This window comes from Anguilla rostrata, chromosome 13, assembly GCF_018555375.3.
Source record: "Anguilla rostrata isolate EN2019 chromosome 13, ASM1855537v3, whole genome shotgun sequence".
NCBI lineage: Eukaryota > Metazoa > Chordata > Actinopteri > Anguilliformes > Anguillidae > Anguilla > Anguilla rostrata.
The window spans coordinates 40,994,736-41,005,438 of NC_057945.1; the positions used below are offsets into that span (position 1 = coordinate 40,994,736).

Genomic DNA, 10,703 nt, shown 5'->3' on the forward strand with positions numbered 1-10,703 from the left:
GGGATATGAGACAGAGCATGGTGGGATATGAGACAGGAGCATGGTGGGATATGAGACAGGAGCATGGTGGGATATGAGACAGGAGCATGGTGGGATATGAGACAGGAGCATGATGGGATATGAGACAGGAGCATGGTGGGATATGAGACAGGAGCATGATGGGATATGAGACAGAGCATGATGGGATATGAGACAGGAGCGTGATGGGATATGAGACAGGAGCATGGTGGGATATGAGACAGAAGCATGATGGGATATGAGACAGGAGCATGGTGGGATATGAGACAGGAGCATGACGGGATATGAGACAGGAGCATGGTGGGATATGAGACAGGAGCATGATGGGATATGAGACAGAAGCATGATGGGATATGAGACAGAAGCATGATGGGATATGAGACAGGAGAATGATGGGATATGAGACAGGAGCATGATGGGATATGACACAGGAGAATGATGGGATATGAGACAGAGCATGATGGGATATGAGACAGAGCATGATGGCTCCTGCGTGGTACTGTATTTGTGTGCAGGAAGAAGAGATTGTGTCGGCAGGCCCAGTGCACAGTGGGAAATTGAGGAAGTGCCTTTTCATCTTCCCGGTAATTTAGAGGAATTTCAGTAGTAAAAGTGTGCATTTAGTGCAAGATATTAGTAAGAAGTTTTGTGTCGAGTAAGTGCTTACATTAAATAAATATTTTAATATGAATATCATCATATGCCTAGATGCGAGTTATTGTGTGTGTGTGCGTATGTGTGTGTGTGTGTGTGTGTTCATGCAGAAGAGTCCATCGAGTTCTGATATGCTTAACAGCCAATTTACAAAGGTCAGGTCCTATGGATCAAACCGTTCAGTAAATTGCACCTTCAAACTCATAAATGAGAAACAATCATCCTGGTAAAGGTCACGGTGGCAGAGCTGAGGATTATAATAATAAAGTAAGCCTCCTGCCCTCCCACTAATTTACTCTCAAGGAAATGGCAAGGCGAAGGCAGGCTTTCTTTGTCTCTCCTCCAGCGCTAACGCTAACACACTGGCGACAGTATCAACACTCACGTGAAGGGGATCATCATTTCTTAGGAAGCCATCATCATGCCTGCGTAAATATTGCACATGCAGACTTCCCCACACAGGAAACAGCCCAGCAGCCAATGAGGAAGCGGCAGGCGTCTCTTCCTAAACACTGAAACCTGATTGGCCATTCAGTTTCTTATTTTTTTTTTACTGATGAGCTATATGCAATAATATCATTTTAAATATTGAACATGCACATTTAAACACATAAACATGCCCTTTTTTAAGAATACATTTCCATTTGATGTGCAGTTACTCTTTTAAACGCCTACTGAGCTCTGTGGTTGGCTGAAAGGACACACAAGGTGGCACGTTACAATGAGCGTGGACGTCTAAAATTTCCCCAGACCTGTCTGCACAACCCTGCCACCAATCAGCTGCCAGCGGGCACAACCCTACCACCAATCAGCTGCCAGGACCCTTGCACCAATCAGCTGCCAGCAGGCAGAACCCTGGCACCAATCAGCTGGCGGCCTGACAGCTTGGACCCGCTTGAGGGCGAGTGCTGTACAGCACAGCGTTCGGCTGGCTCTCAGATGAAGCCTCTTTGTGGGGAAACTGACACACCGGCAAACTAATTAGGCGACAGAAAGAGGCTACATTCCCTGGGTCAGTCAATTACCCCCCCATCAGCCACCCCCCCAGGCAATACCCAGGAGGACCAGAGGGGCGTGTGTGGTGCTGGGGCGGGATGATGAGAGAAAGACAGAGCTGCACTCAAACTCACTGTTTTGGGGGTCAATCTGCACTCAATCATGTCGTTTTGGACCCACCAACACATGCTTCTGCCCCTGTCCCACGCAATAGCTCCTCCTCCTGTCCTGGACATTAGCTCCTCCCCCTTGTTCCTGACATTAGCCCCTCCCCCTGTCCTGGGGGTTAGCCCCTCCCACTGTCCCACACATTCCCAACGCCTTCATTCTCTCTTTCGCTACTCTCCCCTCTTCTGAAGGGTGAATCTCCCAGTTGTGTGGAGCGTGGGGGGCGGAGCGCGGGGGGTGGAGCGTAGGGGCGGAGCGTGGGGGGTGGAGCGTGGGGGCGGAGCGTGGGAGGTGGAGCGTGGGGGCGGAGCGTGGGGGCGGAGCGTGGGGGTGGAGCGTGGGGGTGGAGCGTGGGGGTGGAGCGTGGGGGCGGAGCGTGGGGGGTAGAGCGTGGGGGGGGAGCGTGGGGGGTGGAGCGTGGGGGGTGGAGCGTGGGGGGTAGAGCGTGGGGGGTAGAGCGTGGGGGGCAGAGCGTGGGGGGTGGAGCGTGGGGGGTGGAGCGTTTGTCCTGAGCCCCCTCGTGGCCCCCTCCTCGCCAGGGCGCCAGCCTGCACCCCCCAGCCCCCCCAGCCCCCCCCCCACCCGGCGAGCCAGCGGCTGCTTCGGAGCAGAGACAGACGGCCCCCGCTGGGCACCGCCACGACCCAGCAGCAGGGGGCAGTGTTGAGTCGCGCTGCGCTCAGTCCCCCGCCACGCTCCGCTCCGCTCCGGAACAGCTCCTCCACCGAGACCCCGCCCCGCGCTGTTTGGACAAACCTGGCGAGGGTCCAGCCAGCGCGCGGGGCTGGGATTAATTACACTTTTTCAATTAATGCTCTAATGACGAAGTGTTGTGTGTTCTGCTGATAAGCGCGTATAATCTGTGTGCAGAGAGGGCTGATGAGCAGATAGCGCGGGATGATGAAATATTACTCACTCCTGACAGCGGCCCAGACGCTCAAGAGCTCAGCTCAGCGGCTGCACATGCTAACACGCCGGCACGCAAACACGCACTCACACGCTAACATGTTAACACGCGTACAAGCAAACACGCTTACACATGCACACGCAAACACGCCTACACGCTAACACACGTACACGCCGACACGCTAACACATGTACACGCATAGGCACCTACATGTGTACACGCTAACACGCCGACACGCTTACTCGCACACACACTAACACGTTAACACGCCTACACACATGCAGACACGGCCCCTTTTGTGTTGAGGAAATGTCACTGTGATGTTGTAACATTGCTGTAATGCAACATCACTGTAATGTTATTGTAATGTTGCTGTAACATTACTCTGCAGCAAAACTGGACAAGTATGTGAAATGAACCAGCACACACACACACACACACACACACACGGGCAGCCCTATCACACACACACACTCACACACACACACAGCCCTGTCTCACACACACACACACAGCCCTGTCTCACACACACACACAGCCCTGTCTCGCTCACACACACACACACACACACACACACAGCCCTGTTACACACACACACACACACACACACACACACAGGCAGCCCTATCACACAGGCATTTTCAGGGCGATACCCCCCACCCAAGGCCCTAAAGATCATTAATTGGTTGCCTATAGGTAGTTGTCAAGGCAGATATCAGGGAAGAACACTTTCATTAAAGTCCGTTAGGCCCCATTTAACACAGCCGGACTCGCATGCTTTTCAAATAAAAAGAACTGGAGGAATCTCAGGGTCTGAGAGAATAAATCTTCAAATTACTTGTGAAAAACAATTCTGACACAGTAAAGAACTGAGAACAAACAAATCTGGCCTGTTGTTAGTGCGCAAACGTGTTTCATTTTCAGATCTCACAATGCTTTCAAGCAGTCTTACAAAATATTACAAACAAAGACACCAAAAGTATGACTTGTGAGATATACAAAAGAGTCTTTAAGAAACTGAGAGGTTTCAGAAAATGAATTACATTCCTTTAAAATATCTTGAAAGACCGTTTTTTTTTATTTTTATAAAGAACCTTACAAAAACAAGTTAAAATATCGGATTCATTCTGTTTCCAGACAGCATGGGGGGGGGGGGGGGGGGTAGATAGAGAAACTAGTTTAATTTCAAAGAACAATTTACATTATTTCTATTCTCACTTTAGTTAATCAGAGCAAATCATTCTATTACGGATAGTTTTTAAGATAACAAGAATTATAAGTGCGTTAAATTGAAATGCGTGCTCTACACCGTCATCATGGAAGGATAAAATATAGAGACCAAAGATGAGTTTCCCGCCTTTTATTCTACTGCCTATAATACGCTCGGGGCGCGAGCCGTCCGCGATTGTGCCGCGCGTCCCGTGACTATAGAACCGAATTTAACTTTTCCATTAAAGCGTTAAAAATTTAAATAAAAAAGTCTAACGCTTTTTTTAATTAAAAAAGATCCTAATAATCCACATCGTATTATACTGTGCAGATTCATCGGTCAATTTAATAACATGGAGCCTTGTGGATCTTAATATCTTCAGGAACAGGTTTCCTTCATAACTGAGGGGCTTTGTTAATTACAGACAGGGCCTAATGATTTTGAATATTCAGTGCCTTTCGATGTTTTGATAAATGGGTCTCCACTAAGATTTATTCCTAATTATCCCATTTGTCTTTCTCCATTACTTTTTATAGCTTAAATTTATGAAGTCATTAAGACGTTAGTGGCTCTGATAATGATTAGGAGAAAGAATTGTATGAAAGTGAATTATATGAAAATGATTATGGCTAAAGGAGTCTTTAAAGGAAGCCAGCGAGTAAGTTGTGTGGGCTTTGTTTAAAGGTGCAGGGCGCTGTTCAATCACGCACCCCCGGCTCCGCGCGCGTCTCTATGCGGGCGGAAATAACTGTGATTAAAACATCTTTGTCACCCTCGCGCTCTCCTTTTCCCGCGTATTCATCTCCGAGTCCGACGGCAGCCGGTGCTGACGGTAGCAATGTTCCCTGGGTCCGGGCGAAGCCCGTTCTCAAAGGCTATTTTTAAACGCTTTTATGCCACGCGGTTTGTTTAATTCCAGCCGGCTTTGAAGATATAATGAAACACATAAATACAGACCATTACATCTGCACTCGGGTTTTAATAGATTTTGCTGGATGAGAGCTTCCAGGGCGACGCTTAGAAATGTTCGCTTCTGCAGTTTTCAAATGCGCATTTTTACCTAATTACACAAACCAAATTATCATATTCCGCCACACTCAAACCCGTGTGTTTCAAAGTGCACTGTGTGACTTTCATCGCTTATTTTGCTTTTATACTTTCTTTATCTTGCGGTTTTCTTTATACCGACTATTATCGTTTTTCACTTCCATTTACTCATCAGAATTAGCTTCCTTTTTCTTTCCAAAGGGAAGGCGTTCTCCATTTTCTCCACAAATGAGGACAACAACGCCCTCCCCACAATGACGGAGGGCGGCTCTAACACCCAACAATCCAAACAAACTGCGCGCGACTTGCAAAGCCCGCCATTCTGCCGATAGATTCGTCACTGTCTCTCGGAGACGCATTTGAGACAGCCAGCTGTGTGCCTTCACGGTGAAGCACCTGACAAAGTGGACTGCCTTTTAACACAATTGATAGCTTTCATTATGTGATCAGCGTTCACGCTCCACTACTGTTCGCAGGGTTTGGAACGTGAGCACAGAGGACAGCCGTTGTTTCAGTTTAAATACACTCTACTGCTGTCACACAAACACTCTTATTTTTCACACAGTCACATAAACAGGGTCCCGTGTTGAGTGACCGTTAAAGGTCACGTTGGGGCCTTGCTCCTCTATCAATATTCAACATGCCTATCAAAATGTGGCTCGAAATTAAACGTAGGCCCATGTTTTCTGGAAATCAAGTCAAGGAGCATTTGAGCCTGAACCCTCAGGAAAGTGTTCAGCCATTGCAGGCCTCACACACCCACACAGAGACAGTCCCCTCGGTAACCAGGGGCTGCATGGAACTCAGAAACGTGAAAATGGCTCTTGGTGCCACTGCAGGTCAGGGCTGCAGTGAGGGAACGCTGGAAGGGGAGGAGCCTGTTATATACGCACAGGCACCCTCCGTCTGTCCAGCGTAACTAAGGCCACACCCAGCACCGCTACAGCATAAACACGTCTCTCTGCGTCGATGTATTAAAACGTGTCCTGCAGTACACAGAAGTTAGCAGTGTTTTTATTTCACCATGCCACTATTCCCAGTTTTGTTATCAGTGGAAAGCGTGTTAGTTTTTGCTCTGTGTGCTGCACTTCTTGCCGATGATGTAGCTGATGTACTCCAGGATAAGTAGGGCCGCTGCTGGTGACCTGCCCTATCCACAAATACAGCCTCCCCCAGCAAAGCATGGTGCTGCTCAGCCCAGAGTCACACCTGATTGGTCAGCCCAGAGTCACACCTGATTGGTCAGTCCAGAGTCACACCTGATTGGTCAGAAGTTAAAGGTCCCCCATCTACAGAGCAAAACAAGCTTGCAGATCAAGCTGCAGCACACACGTGCAGAACTGGAAGTCACTACTTCAAAACCTTGGGCACAAGTCACTCACTCACCAACACAAAACGCAACAGGACATCAGAAGATGTTTTTCAAATTCACAGCGCATAAATGTCCTTGCGTTTATTGTCAAAGCATCCCGAAATTTCACATATATTGTTCTATTTATTGTCAAATCAAGTTTACATGTTTGCCAACTATAATGTACTTATTCATAAACCATGTTGCATGCTTGCAAGCTGTATTGCACACATTTTCAACTCGATCACATATTTGCAACCTCAAGTCATGCACAGACTCAAAATGCATAATTTTCATGCACACTTCATTTTGATAGCATTTTAATTCCATGTTGGGGGGGTGCAATTCATTCAGACATATAACAGTTTCATTGATTTTCCCTTTTAAATTGTACTAACAGGTGTGTGTCAGCAAAAAAACTCTGACAAACAGGAAAAAGGACACAAACAGATAATGGCCACATATGACGTCTAATACCTCACAGTGTTAAGTGGGTCTGCACGTATGAGGCACCAGTACATTACAGCATTTTGGTGGTTATTTCAAAAATAATGCTGCCTTTTTAATATGGTAATACAATTTCAGGAATAAAACAAAAAAAAAAAGATTAAGATTCATGCTTCATGCATTCTAAATATTAATCCTGGCCCACATTTTAAAGTAAAAAATAATCATAACAACAGAAATCATCATAAAGTCTAAACAATATTTAAAACATAAAATGTAGCGGTAGGCTACATCCGTCAATAATCATATTTGATATTATTTTGCTTCAGCGATCAAAGACAGGAATCGTCCCGCACACCTAAGAAAACGGCAACTGTGACGTCAGCTGCTGTAACTATAACCCTCAAAATGCGAAGGCCTCTGACCGCGCAACAGAATCTCCTGCACATCAACTGCCCTTAGCACTAGCTGTTATCCATGTGTTTTAGATGAGAACAAATATCTTTTTCAATACGTTTAAGACGGAATGGGATATCGTAGGATACTGCTCATTGCTCCTCTGTGACTCGCTCCATTGCAGGAGCAGGCTCGTAACATTACCACTGACTTATCAATGCGTGCAACATTCAGCATCAGAAACCTCAGTTTTAAACTCTTACAGAACCACGCTATAGTAATTGTGGACGTCAACGATAAGCATAGTTGTTTAAAGACTTATTTCTTACCGTGTTTTGGTGCTTAACTACTTCCCGGAGGTCAACATGTTTGGATGAGTGCTTCAGTTTTGGCGCCACGTTGTTTAGTCCTCGAGGACACACGTAATTAGTACATTTCGTTTTCCTTTAGACTATTTATGCTCCAGCAGCGAACAATAAAATATTTTTTTCCGACGACTGCGAAGTCCAGCACCGGTCCGGTGTGTTTAAACGCGCCAGTGTTCAGAACAGGCACCAGCCAGGTGTGTTTAGACGTGTCCGTGTTCAGAACAACCGCACGTTCGTGAGCACAGGTGTGTTTAGGGTCTGGCGTGAAAGTCGGTCTCGCGACCGGAAGCAATCCTTGTTCAGTGCACAGGCCCACGCGCCTAACGGAAAGGCTAAAATCCTGCACAAGTACGTGTATGCCCATCGTTTATTTCACCATGCTTTAACTATGGAGTGAAATGTGGACGGCAGTGTGAACTGATTTTATTATTATTTGATTTATTATATTTTACCCAGTCGACAAATGTTTTATGTTTATTTATGTTTACACGTCTACAAAAATCTATTATTAGCTTGTATGCAGTTTTTCACCAGAATTTAGGTATTTCTTGTTGGCAGCTAATCTACTGCCTTTTCTCGCCCCTCTCTATAAACTGATACTATACATTGATTTATTTTATGTCAGTGTGCTTCTTAAAGTATATAAAACACTCTTACTTTAAACAGTGCTTGTGTCATTAAACTCATGCGATTTGAAGATACTGCTTAAAACTTACTTTGAGTGAGAACAAAATCCACTCACAGTAACTTTAATATATCTATTTGAAAAATAAACACATATGAAACATGATGTAGCCTTTCAATAGTATTGCTGGAAAAAAAACAACAACATACTGGTGATTAGTAAACCTGGCAAGTGCAATGACGCTGGGAGGATTCTGGGAGAAGTAGCCTGTATTCTGCGCTGTACTCTGTATTCTGTATTCTGTGCTGTATTCTGTATTCTGTGCTGTATTCTGTGCTGTATTCTGCGCTGTATCCTGTGCTGTATTCTGTGCTGTATTCTGCGCTGTATTCTGTGCTGTATTCTGTGCTGTATTCTGTGCTGTATTCTGCGCTGTACTCTGCACTGTATTCTGTACTGTATTCTGTGCTGTATTCTGTGCTGTATTCTGCGCTGAGTTGAGAGTCGATTCTGTGCTGTATTCTGCGCTGAGTTGAGAGTCGATTCTGTGCTGTATTCTGCGCTGTATTCTGTGCTGTATTCTGTGCTGTATTCTGCGCTGTATTCTGTATTCTGTGCTGTATTCTGCACTGTATTCTGTGCTGAGTTGAGAGTCGTTCTGTGCTGTATTCTGTGCTGTATTCTGCGCTGTATTCTGTGCTGTATTCTGTGCTGTATTCTGCGCTGTATTCTGCGCTGTATTCTGTATTCTGTGCTGTATTCTGTGCTGTATTCTGTATTCTGTGCTGTATTCTGCGCTGTACTCTGTGCTGTATTCTGTATTCTGTGCTGTATTCTGTGCTGAGTTGAGAGTCGATTCTGTGCTGTATTCTGCACTGTATTCTGCACTGTATTCTGTGCTGTATTCTGCACTGTATTCTGTGCTGAGTTGAGAGTCGTTCTGTGCTGTATTCTGCGCTGTATTCTGTGCTGTATTCTGCGCTGTATTCTGCGCTGTATTCTGTGCTGTATTCTGCGCTGTATTCTGTGCTGTATTCTGTGCTGAGTTGAGAGTCGATTCTGTGCTGTATTCTGCACTGTATTCTGTGCTGTATTCTGTGCTGTATTCTGTGCTGTATTCTGTGCTGTATTCTGCGCTGTATTCTGCGCTGTATTCTGTGCTGTATTCGGGTGCTGAGTTGAGAGTCGATTCTGTGCTGTATTCTGCACTGTATTCTGCGCTGTATTCTGTGCTGTATTCTGCGCTGTATTCTGTGCTGTATTCTGTGCTGAGTTGAGAGTTGATTCTGCGCTGTATTCTGTGCTGTATTCTGCGCTGTACTCTGTGCTGTATTCTGTGCTGAGTTGAGAGTTGATTCTGCGCTGTATTCTGTGCTGTATTCTGTGCTGTATTCTGTGCTGTATTCTGCGCTGTATTCTGTGCTGTATTCTGTGCTGAGTTGAGAGTCGATTCTGTGCTGTATTCTGTGCTGAGTTGAGAGTTGATTCTGTGCTGTATTCTGTGCTGAGTTGAGAGTCGATTCTGTGCTGTATTCTGTGCTGAGTTGAGAGTTGATTCTGTGCTGTACTCTGCACTGTATTCTGCGCTGTATTCTGTGCTGTATTCTGCGCTGTATTCTGTGCTGTACTCTGTGCTGTACTCTGCGCTGAGTTGAGAGTCGATTCTGTGCTGTATTCTGTGCTGTATTCTGTGCTGAGTTGAGAGCTGGTCCAGTGCAGAACAGCGATGATGTGGTTACTCACCGTAGTGCGAGACCCCGCTTGGCAGGAGGTGGCAGGTGTGATTCACACACCAGCTGTATCAAATAAAATCACGGGGAGCCGTGTCACTGCAGGGTTTACATTTTAATCAGGCCAGCAGACCTGCTCGGGAACACGCCCATTATTACATACACACACAAGTGTGTGTGTTCAGATAGCTCTCTGTATACATACATACACAAATACATACACTCACACATACAGTACATACATACACATATACATTCAGTACATACATCCACACATACATACAGTACATACATACAAACATAGTACATACATTCAGTACATACATACACACATACATATATACATACATACACTCATAAATACAGTACATAGATACAAACACACACACACATACATACACAGACATACACTCATACATACAGTGCATACACGCACACACACACACACATGCACATACACACAGACAAGCACAAACACACACACACATACACACAGACAAGCACATACACACACAGGACGCCGGTGATAGGAAACAGATGTGTGGCCGGAGTCACAGGAGGGGGGGGGGGGGGGGGGGGGTTGGGGGGGCGCTCTGTAACCGTGGTGATTCCTCCCTCCTCCCTCCTCTTTACTCCTCCACTCCATTGGTGAGGCTTGGATCTTAAGAAGCCATGCGCTTGTCATTAATTCACAATTTCATTATTTAATCAAGGGGGGGAGGGAGGGGACGAGGAGCACATCCTCACCCCGATGTTAATTACTAAACATCTGGAGGAGCTTCAGCA

The 10,703-nt window shown here is 46.0% G+C and overlaps 1 long non-coding RNA gene across 1 annotated transcript in view; it reads right to left on the reverse strand.

Moving 5' to 3' along the window:
- The window catches only part of LOC135238268 (uncharacterized), a 20,929-nt gene extending 12,440 nt beyond the window's left edge, over positions 1-8,489 (reverse strand). Inside the window, exon 1 of the long non-coding RNA XR_010325085.1 lies at positions 7,524-8,489. This is a non-coding gene — a long non-coding RNA (uncharacterized LOC135238268). The remainder of the gene's footprint in view (positions 1-7,523) is intronic.
- Positions 8,490-10,703: the final 2,214 nt, after the last annotated feature.